The sequence below is a fragment of the Canis lupus genome, chromosome 32 (genome assembly GCF_011100685.1).
Source record: "Canis lupus familiaris isolate Mischka breed German Shepherd chromosome 32, alternate assembly UU_Cfam_GSD_1.0, whole genome shotgun sequence".
Classification (NCBI taxonomy): domain Eukaryota; kingdom Metazoa; phylum Chordata; class Mammalia; order Carnivora; family Canidae; genus Canis; species Canis lupus.
This window is the reverse complement of record NC_049253.1, coordinates 36531468-36545893: the sequence shown is the minus strand read 5'-3', so window position 1 is coordinate 36545893 and position 14426 is coordinate 36531468. Positions and strand designations below refer to the sequence as shown.

The window sequence follows — 14426 nt, the reverse complement described above, 5'->3', positions numbered from 1 at the left end:
TGTGGGCAATGGGCAGTGTCCGTAAGACAGTCATGAAACTCCTCTTGCATTGAAACAGGAGCAAAGAGGCTGGGTTCAATAAAAACCCAGCCTTCTCTGTTGGCAGAGAAGAATAAATTTTTTTTTAGGCTGGTGTTAGAGTGTGATTGTGTATTTAGGAATGCTGTGACTATGTGGGGAAGAGTTCAAGTCAGAGAGGTGCTCAAGACCAAAATAGAGGAAACCTCAATCAGAATAGCAGCTGCAGACAAGAACCAAATCCGGGCAGAGTGGACTCACATTAAGCAATGGGCTATTTTTTGTCTGCATGAATCTGTATTCACACCTAAAATGGTTTCTTTCTCCTCATAGCATGAAAACATATGGGCTTATGATTATCAAGACTTCAGGCTGAGATTCTCTATAAGATTGTTTTTTTGTTGTTGTTATTTTTAAAGGAGAACAAAGCCTCTTTGTCTTCTTGTGGCAAAAGTCATGAATCTGGAAGGTTAGTTTAAATTTCATGCAATAGAAGTTTTGAATTAGAAGCTATGTTATTATGCTATATATGCAAAAGCTAGTTAGGTGGTAAACATTTGTGAAATTTGAGATCAGTTTTTATCCTAAAGGATGTCCTCACTCCTAGTATAGGTATGTAGTGTCTCAAGTAGTGAATCTGAGATAGGCACCACCATATATTTTTAGAGTCTTTGTAGCACAGAAGAAGGTCTACAGAAGCAGTAAGATTTAGGTATCACATTTTCCAGTACGAGAGTGGCTAACAAGTTCATCTATATCTTGTGTAGAGTTTCCAGTATACGAAATGTTATCTGAATCCCTTTCCAAATGTGGAAAACAAAGAAAATTTTTGATTACAGCCTCTCATACAGCAGATCTGTATGACTCTTGGGTTGTACTGGGAAAGAATGCAAGTTACAACAAAGATCCACTGCTATAAAGTATTCAGTAGTATGTAGGAAGCAGAATAGCAAGGGGACAGGGTTTGAAATGACAGAAAAAGGAGTTAATGCTGTAGCATGTACCGCTTTAAAATTATGAATATCTCTGCTAAGTTTCTGGAATTACTAAGTGGATAGAAATGTGAGAGGTTATTTTCAAGCATTTTCTTGAAGTAAGCAAATGATTCAGTATTATAATCAATACAGAAGGTGGCATATAAGCAATCATTATAAGATTATTGTGTGAATGGGAAGCCTTCAGAGAGATGAAGCATTTGCTTTGATTTTTCTTATATTTTCAGATTAGGTTCAAAGAGCCTCTCTTCTAAGAAGCACAGGTGGCTCTATCGGTTAAGCGTCTGCCTTCAGTTCAGGTCATGATCCCAGGGTCCTGGGATCAAGCCCCAAGTTGGACTCCCTGCTCATGGGGGAGTCTGCTTCTCCCTCTCTCTGCCTCTCCCCCTGCTTGTCCTCTTCACCCTCTTGAGCTCTCTCTCAAATAAACAAATAAAATCTTAAAAAACAAACCCAGAAATGCTCTCTTTTGTTCAGTCTTCTTTGACTTGCTTCCTGCTGGAAAAAATGAATTATTTTCTTATTTGTGTGCTCCTCTCAATCATATTTATGTAGTATATATATATCATTTACTTTATTCTTAATTCCTACCCTCCATTTTTTGAGGACATGATCCTGTCTTATAAAAATACTTGCTTTTCTAGGGATTGGCAAATTACATACCACATAGTAGGTCTTGAGTGGGTGCTTATATAATGAATATGTAATTGGAGGTATACATATCTTGACAGACGAAGTAAATCCTTTCTTTATACAATCCAAGTAAATTGTATGATTTTAGTACATATTTTTGTGTAATGATATCCATTATTGTTGCTTAAAGTGTATAATGAGAAAATATGATAGTACTTATGCTACATTACTTTCTATACTTTGCCTGATTTTCACTAACCAGCTACATTATGTACCAAATGCTACAATGTCTAGGCTACTTAGAAATTTGCAGATGATTTTTATTATATAAAAGAAAAGTAAATTGAACATAATTCAGCAATCCGTTTGCAGCTCTAAGTTTCCTCTTTTATGCCTTAGGAAGTGGATTGGTCATTGTCTGCTTACTAATATTTATTTTTGACCCTTCACCCACAAAATGTTTCTCAGACTTAACTTGCAAACTGGCTTTTGGTAAATTTGGTACATGCAAGGCCTGGGGTTGAAGTGGTGATGGGAGGAAAAAAAAGATGAGAGAAACCAGGGTATTTCTTCTTTCTAGCTTATCCATGGGTAATATCTTTCTATAATGGCCAGTGTCCTCTGTGTTTTTTTATTTTCTTCACTACAAAGCCTTTGCTGAGTTCTAGTGTTTCCACCACCAATCGTGATTTCCAGTCTCTGATAATAAGACTTTCCCCCTTTGTCCTTCTAGGGCCAGAAGTGGTAGTAGCTTCTTGCAATTGTGGAAACCACCAGGGTTGTTTCATCATCCTCTACTGGCTTCTCAACAATTCCATCACTCATTACTTATGTATTAAATCTCCTCAATTTAAGTTACCTACAGTAATTTCCTGGATATTCCCTGATAGGAATGATAGTAATTGACTATATTTTTAATGTGAATTTAAGTTGTATGTGATTTTCCCAGACTGACATATAAAACCTAAATACTCCAGCCACTAAAGAATGATAGTAAGGCAAAATATTCAGAGACAGTCATGAATTCACTGTCTTCAGAAGAGAAGGAAGACCTCTTTAAATTTACAGACTCGCTGCTTGCAAAGGCACCAGAAACTTGTTTCATCAACTCTATACTATTTCCTCATAAGTATCTCAGTTGGTACTGGTGCCACAGAGAATTCAGGCACTGCAAGGCCTTTGGAGATTGCCAGAAGTCCCTTGTAATTAGTGTTGTGTCCACAGCAATTTGGATGCAAGCTCATAAACATTATTGCATGGAAATAGATATGGAAGTGAAGAGTAAGAAGAGAGGAGTGATGAACAGAGACAAGCTGATGCATCTAAGGAGAAGTGTGGCTTTAAGAAATCATACTGAGCATTGTGCAAAGAAATTTCACTTCTATTCTTAGTTCGGTCATTTATTTAGCTGTGATCTTGGGCAGGCCACTTCACTTTTCCAAGCATTCTCTTTTCTTCTCTAAAGAATGGAAATCTATATATCAACACTGCTACTTTAAGAATGGAATGGGGGACGCCTGGGTGGCTCAGCGGTTGTCTGCCTTTGGTTCAGGGTGTGATCCAGGGGGCCCTGGGATCGAGTCCCACATCGGGCTTCCTACATGGAGCCTACTTCTCCCTCTGCCTGTCTCTGATGAATAAATAAAATCTTAAAAAAAATAAAAAAAAAGAATGGAATGGGATGATGTATATAAGAGCTTCATGCAAAGATTAATATTATTATCAAATGTAGTTTTCCTATGAAAAGAGCTTAACTTGAAACCCTGAAAGGGCTGACTGATAGGTATACTTGATGAGAAGGAAAATTGGGGGCAAAGGCAATACGACAAAATTTATTTATAAATAGCAGAAGTTATGAATTGGCTCCAAAATAATTTGATTAAGAAAAGTAGTCCTGGGGTACCTGAGTGGCTCGGTTGGTTAAGTGTCTGCCTTTGGCTCAGGTTATGATCTAGGGTCCTGGGATCTAGCTCAGTTTAGGGCTCAGCGGGGAGTCTGCTTCTCTCTCTACTTCTCCTTACCACTCCCCCTGCTCATACTTTCTCTCTCTCAAATAAATCAATAAAATCTTTTAAAAAATAAAAAAGAAAAGCAATCCTGCAATGACAAACAGAGAAGAGAATAATAGTCTCCAGCTTTTGAAAGTATCCAAGAAGAGAAAAATTTATCTCATTTTTCCATTTAAATCTTATAAGGTGTTCCATTGTTAGTTATATAAGCAGCCTTCTTAAAACCTCACTGGCATATTTTGTTCCATGATCCCTTTGGAGCATTGGATGCAACCAAATCCCCTCACCTATATTTTGAAGTAGGAAGTAGAGTGATTAAGTATGAGAAATAAAACCACTTGAGAAATTAGTCATAGATTTTAGAGAGATGGCAAATTCCTACATAAATTGCTTTTGGTTTCCTAGTGTACAACTGGTTGCCAACATTTATAAATGTTGTTCCTTTATAGTCTCCATGCTGCAAGGTCCTATTCCCCTTGAAAATAGTTGACCTAATTATTATTATTTTGTGTGTGTATGCCAAAATCCAGCTGTTAAAAAGTGAATTCTTTCTCAAATTCAGGGAGCTAATAAACCTTCTCAATGATGGTCTATGGGAAAAATCCAGTTTTACTTTTCTAGTGTTCATTTCAAAAAGAAATTTTAACTACCACCCCAAATATAGTGTTATTGTTCAGCTGAGCCACATGTTTTTTTTTTTTTTCCTTTATTTATGATAGTCACACACAGAGAGAGAGAGAGAGAGCGAGGCAGAGACACAGGCAGAGGGAGAAGCAGGCTCCATGCACCGGGAGCCCGACATGGGATTCGATCCCGGGTCTCCGGGATCGCGCCCTGGGCCAAAGGCAGGCGCCAAACCGCTGCGCCACCCAGGGATCCCTGAGCCACATGTTATCTTGAATCTTTTCTAGTTCTAAAATTTTGCTGACTGTTTAGTCTAGTACAGATGAATTTATTGTTGGGAGTGGGATAGTGGGAGTCAAAGAGGACAGGGATAAGGCAGTGTCCTAATACTTAAATATTAAGTTGAATTCACTAAATGAAAATCATTTCCTCTAACCTAACAGCAATGATTATTAAAATTTTTATGCTGGAAGGGGAAAATTGGTGAATTCTTTTTTCCTTATTCTTAGTGATAATTTTTTATAGTTAGTAATTTGATCTTTTTTAAGCCACAGCAATAACATATATAGATACTACCACCCTGTTTATGCACATTCCTATTATTGTAGGCTAGAATTAGTTTGCAAAGTAGAATGTGTTAAAAGTGCCTGGTAATTTAGAAGATACCCAGTGATCCTTTTTAGCTGGTTGTGAGAATTAAGCTTTGTGAAATCTGAGTTAGCAACATTTTGTTATAAGAAACTTTTGGTACATCTATACAAAGTCTTTTTTTTTTAAGAGTTTATTTATTTATTCATGAGAGAGAGAGAGAGAGAGAGAGAGGCAGAGACACAGGCAGAGGGAGAAGCAGGCTCTGTGCAGGGAGCCTGATGTGGGACTTGATCCAGGGACTCCAGGATCACACTCTGTGCTGAAGGCAGATGCTCAACTGCTGAGTCACCCAGGGATCCCCTATACAAAGTCTTATTGCAAGGTGTTCCTGCCGTAGATCTAGCTCAGATCGTTCACTTAGCCATAGTGGTCATGAGATTCAAGACAACCATTAGAGAAGTAGAATTAGATTTGGAAACTTAGTGTAGAAACAGAGAACTGGCTTGTCTTTCAAGATTTCATTAGGAAGGTTCACGAGTTCTGGTTCCACGGAGTTTCTCAGGACCCTTACTAAGATATTCTTCTCATAAGCAAAATGGTTCAATACTCAAGATGTATAAGCAAAACAGTTCAATATTGTAAACATAGGTGGTGTGTTTCAATTGAATAAATAATTCATCCACAATCACATTGCCAGTTAAACAGTGGTTTATGATTCACTTTCTAATTAATCCAAAAAATGTGAAGCATATTTAAATTTGTTTTCTCTCCCTGCTTTCAGCTTTTGTGTCTTTCTCTTTTTCTTTTTCTCTTTCTCCATTATTAGTGCTTGGGTTTTCTCTTGGCTTCAGTTTCCCAACACAGCACAGATTGAACATGCAAAGCATACAACACAGCAGAAGAAAGATGACACCTGGGTCACTAGTCTCCTGGCTCACTTTGCTAATCTGCCTCAACTGCCATCAATAATTAGGGTGAAGAGATGACTACTACCATGGCTGCTACTGCTGTTGCTGTATTTAAATGCACTTGGAGAGCCATACATAATTTTTTTCCACTTGATGAACTTATTACTCGATTTCTAATCTAGGAAGACAAGAAATTAACTTTCTGGAGTTTAGGGACTTTAAAAAAAAAAAAAAAAAACAGGATTATAGGGCATCCCTGGTGGCTCAGCGGTTTAGCACCACCTTCAGCCCGGGGTGTGATCCTGGAGACCTGGGATTGAGTCCCATGTCAGGCTCCCTGCATGGAGCCTGCTTCTCCCTCTGCCTGTGTCTCTGCCTCTCCCTCTCTCTCTCTCTGTGTCTGTCATGAATAAATAAATAAAATATTTTTTAAAAAAAACAAAACAGGATTATAAACTCTTAGTGGTAACTTTTCCATTTAAAATACCATTTTTAACATATATGCAGAATTTTAAAAATAATAAGCTCCCACGTACTCACCACTGAGCCTAAGAAGTAGGCTAACAACATCTTTGAAGCCGCTTTTATAACCCTCACAAGTATCTTCCTCCACCAAAGGCAATCTCAATCTTGACATTGTATATTAACCATTTCTCATTGATAAATGTCTCTAAATGATATATCATTTAATTTTTCCTGTTTTAACAATTATATAAATAGAGTCATAGGGAGTATATTTTTATGATTTGCATGTTTTTGCTGAATAGCTTTTTGAGATCAATTTATGTTGATATAGTTTATTTAATTTTATCATGGTTTAGCACATTTTATGACTATAATGAAATAATTCATTAATTCATTTGCTACTCATAGACATATGGGTTATTCTAGAATGGCTTTGTTTTGTTTTTGGTTTTTGTTTTGCCATTACAAACTGTGTTATTTTTCTACTGTTGCATAACAACTTACCACAAATTTAGACTTTGAAAACATCACAAATTTGTTATTTTATGGTTTTATGGGTCAGGAGTCTGGGCACAGCATGGATCAGCTAGCTGGTTTTCTTTACTTAGGATCTCAAAAAGTCAAAATAAAGATGTTGATCAGAGTCTCTTCAGAAGCTTCCAAGCTGTTGGTAGAATTTAGTTTTTTGTAATGTGAGACTGAGGTCTCTGCTTTCTTGTTGTCTGCCAGCTGCAGACTTTCTTAGTTTGGGGGCCACTTAACTTACGTAGCATATGAACTATTCTGCAACATGGCAAGTTTGCTTATTCAAAGCCAGCAAAAGAGACATGTTTAGCTTTGAATGTCTTCTTCTTTTCAGGGTTCCTTGATTAGGTCAGGCCCACCGAGAGTGTTATTTCTTTTGATTAACTCAAAGTCAACTAATCACAGATCTTAATTACTTCCACAAACTCCTTTCTGCCACATAATATAAAATAATCCTGGAGGTGATATCTCATCAGGTTCATAAGTCCTGCTCATACTCAAGGTGAGAGCATTTTACAGGATATGTATATACCAGAGGGTGAAAATCTTAGGGGCCAATTTAGAATTTTGCTTACCACATGAATGTCTATAAATAAATACATTTGAATATGTCTCTTATTTATTTTTTTGTAATTTTAGGAATTCTTTTTATGTTTTCCAACTCAGTACTAAGTTTGGCTAAGTTATTTCAAGATGGTTGTACCATACATAGCTACCATTAAGTTAAAAGAATTTCTCTTGTATATATCCTCACCATAATTAGAATTTGTATTTCAATTAATTTTTATAGTTTCTTCATTAAGTTTTATTCATAATTAGACTTATTCCTAGGTATCTTACTTTTTATTGATATTGTAATTTTTGAGTTTACTAAATATTCCTGAAAACTTCAGTGAACTCACTAAATTACTTTATTACTTTTAGTAATTTGCTTGTAGGGTTTTGTTTTTGTTTTTGGATTTTCTATGGGGGCAAATGCATCATTTAATTAATAACGACAACTTTTCCCCCTTTTCTACTTACATATTGATTTTTACGTCTTTTTGAGCTGGGTAGATCCTCCAGTACAATATTGAATAGAAGTAGTAATAAGCATTCTCTTTAACCACTTTCTGGTTTTAGGGGTAATGTTAGTCTTTAATGTTTAGGTGTTAAATATATAGTTTACTATATGTTCTGAGCAGATATCCTTTATCAAGTTCTTGTCCCTGTCTTCACAAATTTGATGTAAAATTTCAAAGAAATTCTAACAAAACCTCATTAGGGACTTTGGGAAACTTCGCAAGATGATTTTTATATGTATATGAAAAAAATGTGTATGAAAGAGCAAAAGTCTTAGAATAACCAAGATACCACTGAACTGAAGAAAAAGAAAAATATGTGGGGACATGACCTACAGATATTAAAACTTACCATCAGTGAAAAAGAAAGTCATTTCATAATGATAAAAGATCCAACAGGACAGAACAATTTGAAAGATTTTTAACTTAAGAAGAGAGCTTCAAAATACATGAAGTAAAAAACAGAACTGAAATAGACAAATCTTCAATTATAGCTGGAAATTTCAATATTTTGCCCTCAATAACTGACAGAACAAGCAGACAGCAAATCAGTAAGTATGTAGAACACTTAATGCTATCAACTAATTTTACCTAATCGAATTTATAGAACAGCAGAATCTGTAGTGCACATAACAAAGTTACTAATATAGAACATATTCTGGACCATAAAACAGGCCAATAAATTTAAAAGGATTTAAATCATCAGAGCATGTATGAGCTTTGACCATAATAGAATTAAATTAGAAATCAGTAACAGAAGATAATAGAAAATACCCAAATATTTGGAGACTATACAATGTATTTCTAAATATCCTAGGGGTCAAAGAAGAAATCACAAGGGCAATCTGATGGTATTTTGAACTGAATATGATAAAACTTAAAAAAAAAAAAGGGAAAAAAAATGGACGAGTCAATGATATTTGTCATGTTAACATTGTTAAATTGGGTGGTGGGTTGGTTCATAGGTGTTTTCTTTGTTATGCTTAAAGCTTTCATGTATATTACTTGTATACTTCAGTTCATATTGAAAACATACAATTAAAAGAAAATGGAAATCAGTCTAAAATAAACACATGGGAAATACTATCTTAAAGACTATGTAGGCATAATTCAAAGTGGATTTGGGCTTGATATATTCATATGATAGATTTCAGGCTTTAAATTTAAAAAAGCATTAAATCTTAGACTACAATACAAGAAATCACTTGATTAATGTTGCTATTTTTACTTCTAAAAACATTTGACCTTGAATAACACTTAACATACCACATCCCATGCTTGTTGCAAGTTCAGGTTCTCTGTAGTCTTTGTAAGAGAATAGAAAATGAGCATATGTGCTCCATGCAGTTGCTTGTATCATTAGGCATAAAAAAAAAAAAAAAATCCACAGCATCTGCAATTTCTTGTTTTAATTAGATTGTGAAGCAATGGCTACAGCTGAGCCATTTATTGTTTCTGTAAACCAGAGCCAGTAGAGGGAAGATGTTTGTCCTAACGTTACTTTTGAAAGATGAATTTGATGGCAATAGCATAAATGGGACAACTCAGAGTGAGCAACTGAGACTATCTTCTAGTGTAATGGAAACAACTGAACAAAGTGTGTTTATCATCTAGGATCAAGGGACACAGGACAGGCCATAGAAATGTACTTGTGACATAAAAGCACAACATGGTAACATAGAGTTACCAACCAAAGGATAAAATCAATAAAAAGCCAGCTTCTAATTAAGTTTTTATCTTAATAAAATGAGTAAATACTTTCATTCTTAAATCATATTTTATTTTATTTCTAAAGATTTTATTTATTTATTTGAGAGAGAGAGAGAGCATGCACATGTACACATACGGGGACAAGAGGGGTAGAGGAAGAGAAAAGAGAGAGAATTCCAAGCAGACTCCTCTGTGAGCATGGAGCCTAATGTGAAGCTCAATTCCACGGCTCTGAGATCATGACCCATGCCAAAATCAAGGATCAGAGGCTTAACTGACAGTTATCCAGATGCCCCAAATCATATTTTAATTTAAAATGAGAATTTTTTTGGAATTGTGTGTGTGTAGAAAATTTTCCTGAGCTATACTCCCCACTATAATCACAAATTCAATTGCTGTTAACTTATTTGATATTTCTCTGAAATGAATAGTTACATACTTTTTATTAGTAGCATTTTAAAATTATTATTAGATTAAAAATATATGTAGACTTCATATAGCTATAATTTCCCCAGGTGAAAATGTACCATGACAAAATATTGGTTGCTGAAAACCATTATGTGTATTTTCCTAGTTTTTGAAGATTAGAGTGTAAATAATCCTTTCTTCCTTTCTTCCCAATATTGACAAACTTGTTTTTTAGATTCTAAACTTGTTTCTTAAAAAAAAGATCACATCATAAAGATTGCACAGAATATTTTTACTATTGGCTATAAAATATATTCTTGACTATTGACTATAGCTCAGAAAAATGACATTTTCGTAATATTAAAATGGGACCAGGAAAGCATGTCAGATTTATAAAACTATTTGTTCCTGCAAAACTTGGAGTAGAAGGCTTTAGAAGAGGGTTGGCTTGAAGCACTTCATTATTTTGAATGCCCGATTAATGTTCATAGTTTTTCGTTGCTCTCTTTTATGTGGGGGTTGGTCTGAAACGCAGTATATTATGCAACGGTTTTGTCATGTATCAGTGATGATATTAACAGTCTAATGCTAAACAGGTTCTGAGGAAATGAAGAGGGAAAAAAATGACTTACCTTATTTACCCTGAAACAAGATTCAATCTGCCAGCGTATTTAATGCTATATTTTTCATTATCTCACAAGCATATGTTGAAACTGCTACAGATGATGAAGTTAGCTGCTGGGCAGAGTTATCATCAATGCTTTCCATCTTTATTTTAATAAGAAGAACGAGCAGATTGTGACCTTTGTCAAGGGCTTCCTAGAAGACAAGAAACCTAACCACAAAATCACTAGCCTGGAGCCCTACTGAATATGCAAAACCACCTTTCCTAGAATAAAATGTCTTATAACAAAGCTATTGTTTCTTTTTTTTTTTTTTCCAAAGCTATTGTTTCTGATAGAGCCTTGTCTTGAACAAAAGATCCAGAAGCTAGAGGTAAAATGTTATTTTCTTTAAAAAATGTTATACTTGTCAAATGTGTAAGTGGTCATGTTGGGTCTGTAGGGAAAATACATTTCCTTAAGGTCAACCCATTCTTAAAAACAATAACGCCTGCCACCACTTAGGACACTGGAATCTAAGTTAACCTTGACACATTTGTAAAACGAAGACTCCTGAGTTAGGTGAAATCACCATATCTAAATAGCAATAGTAGCATCTATTGAGTGCTTACCACTGTTGCTGTGCTAAGCTCTTTACTTGGTTATCTCATATAATCCCTTCTCTAGAGATAAATCCTGTGATTATCTCTGCTTTATAAATTGGCAAACTGGACAGAGAAAGACCAAGTAACTTGCCTAAGGTTACCCAGTCAGTGTTGGAGCTCATATGATGAGCCACAGACACAGTTAACGTTCTATATTGAAGTGATCTGGACTTCCCAAATTGCTATGGAATGATCCCATTCATTATATAAATGATGTATCTGCTTTTTTCTGTAAATCCAAAGGATAAGAGAGTGAGAGAAGTGCTTGGTTTCTGTGGCACACACTCAATTATCCTACTAAATTATCAGAACAATGGATAGTCTGTTTCCCTGTAGGAAGATTACATTTCCATTCTAGAGTTATCCTGACCTATCTCTAGCTCAAAAATATTTTAAACACGCTTTTGGTCTTAATCTGGGGACCAATATATTTTAGATGACATTCACTTTATTGCTATGAGCTAAATGTTTCCGTCACAAAATTGATATGTTAAAAACCCTAATGTGATGGTATTTGGAGATGGGACCTTTGAGAGATAATTAAGCTTAGATGAGGTCTTGAGGGTGGATTCCTCATGATGGGATTAGTGTCCTTATAAGAAGAGACCAGAGGCCCTCCTTTTCTTCTTTCTCTCTACCATGTGAGGAACACAGAGAAAAGGAAGCTGTCTGGAAACTAAAAAAATGACTCTCATCAGATGTTGAATGGCCAGGATTTTGATCTTGGACTTCTCAGCCCCGAACTGAGAAACTGTGAAAGAGTTCACTGAGAACTCTGGAAGATAAATGTTACTTGTTTATGCCATCCATTTTATGGTATTCTGCCATAGCATCACAAACATAGTAAGACAGATGTCATTAAGAAAGCCTAAGCTAATATAAGCAGGTGCTTACAAGCTAAAGTTCCTCATTCCTAAGTGGAAAATGGCCAACATTCCTTTACTTATAACCCTAGTTATAAAATGGTTCAATCTACAATAAAAGAGAAAATAAATATTACCATTACCCTTGCCTGTCAGTTATGGGAAGATTGCTGAAGACAGTACAACATGTGAACTTTTGGTCTTTTATGTTCATTTCCTAAATGTTATTTTCTTACAGTTTTCCCTAAATAGCAGTATATTTTTCTAAAACTCTCCTTTAGTTATTTATGTACGTGAAAATAGCACTGGTTTGAGAAAAATCAGTTGCCTATTTTAAAGCCCCACTTTATTCACATGTGATTTTAAAATCTTGATTAGAAACAGATATTTAACAGTGATGATGCATTGAAATAATCTTTTCTTAGACAAATGCTACATAAAATGTGGTTAGGCAACTGGTGGCAGTATCTAAACAGTCCAGTCCATCATACACTAGGGAGCTTGCCCCAGAATGGAAATCAACACATTGCTTTCTTTATTGTGAGTGTCTTGTAATGAAAAAACAGTATCTATAGCTGAATCAAACTGTATTTCTGACAAAGTTGATTTAAATTCTCAGACCGGCATTTTGAGTAGGACTTCCAAGGACCACTTTCAAGCTAGACTTCACAATTGGAAACTATTTTCTTTACTAGATTGTCTTCGCTAAAGGCATTTATCTATTACCTTTTATTAAGGTCATTTAGTCATTTGAGAAATATATCTCAAAATCTTGATAAGAACATGAAGCATACCTTATCAGTAGTTCTCAGTGTCTTCATTTTTTTTATTAAGTAGTAGCTAATAGTTCTAATATTTCTTAATTAGTAAAAACATTATCAATGGTTGAAGTTTTAGGGTGAAGAACTCTGGACCAAAAGTCCTAAGAGAAGGTTTGGTTTCTTCTTTCACTGAATAGACATATGTTGTTCACTCAATTTCCTTATAAATTGATTTCTTTAAAAAAATAAAACAAATAAATCACTTTTCATTTAAAAAATGAATTATATTAATTTCCTTTAAAAATATTGCCATAAACCACCCCTTTTAAATTCAATAAACACTTCCATGTCACCATTTCATAAAAATCCCTCTCATTATTAGAGATATTTCAATAGCTATATTATGAACCAATGTCTTAAGTTTGCCCAAATTAAATGACTAAAGCCCCTGACACTGAATTTCAATCATATAATTTTATGTACATGCATCTGTTAGTTGAAGAATTGAATATACACTGTCAAAAATTTTTAAACTGAAAGCTGTTTTGTAACATTTTAAATGGAAAAATGGAGTACAGTGTTATTCTCTTAGCTTGTTTCATTCTTGTTTGTTTTTTTTTTTAGCTTCAGTAAAGGATTCCTGTCACAACATTAAAGAAATATGGACAGTCTTCAGTGATGAAATTGATAATGAACAAAAATGAAAATAAAACCATGGTTAATCATAAAAGACATACTGAGAAGAACAAATTCGTGTTTAGAAGTGAGGAAATCTATTAAGTCGTCACTAATGTAAGAGTTATGTAGTTGGAACAATGTTGGAGAGTCCAACTTGACACTCCTTCAGGCAAGGACATACAAATGACTAACCCCCCAGACCCCCAATCCTGAGCCCTGCACAGGTCCCCTCTATGGGATTAGCCCTGATTTAATGGCTTTATCTAATTTGAACATGATACATCCTTTCAGCTCTTAAATTTCTCACATCAATCTTACTGATCATTTTTGGGGGTTTAATCTGCCTAGTGTTTTAGGGGCTACACATGAATCTTTTTCAGTGACTTCACTCCTAGAAATGCATTCATGGAGAAATAGGAAAAATAGCTGTCTTGTTGTGAACTGGCTTTCAGGGTGGAATGCCCACTTGCTTTGTCTTAGGCTAACGGTTAGGATTTAAACATATGTGCTGGAAAGTCTTGCCGCTGTTTGATATTGGCTGCTACAGGAAGTTTGCAAAGGAAAACACATGTCTTGAGAATAATAATATTGATATCCTGTAGACTTGCATAAAGAAATATTAAAAGAAATATTACCTAAAAGTAGTCTCCTACTTATATGTCTTCTTATGTTACCATAGACTTGGCTAACTCTGTCTTTTGCTATTGGGGTGGTAGTCTGTTTACACTAAAATGGAAACCATTATTAAAGGAGTAAATGTCATATAAAAGAAAAGAAGTGGAATTTGGAGTCAGGAAGTCTCATTCTAGATTACCAATTGAGAGAGTGCAGAGAAGTCTGTCTCTCTGAGACATCTGAAAAACAAGGCTCTTAATTCTTACTTCAGAAGATATGCCTGTAGTATAAGAGG

General features: G+C 35.0%; 1 long non-coding RNA gene across 1 annotated transcript in view; it reads left to right on the top strand.

Moving 5' to 3' along the window:
* Window positions 1-14003, top strand: part of LOC119877803 — a 51323-nt gene extending 37320 nt beyond the window's left edge. The window contains exons 2-3 of the long non-coding RNA XR_005382925.1: window positions 10893-10943; window positions 13463-14003. This is a non-coding gene — a long non-coding RNA (uncharacterized LOC119877803). The remainder of the gene's footprint in view (window positions 1-10892; window positions 10944-13462) is intronic.
* Window positions 14004-14426: the final 423 nt, after the last annotated feature.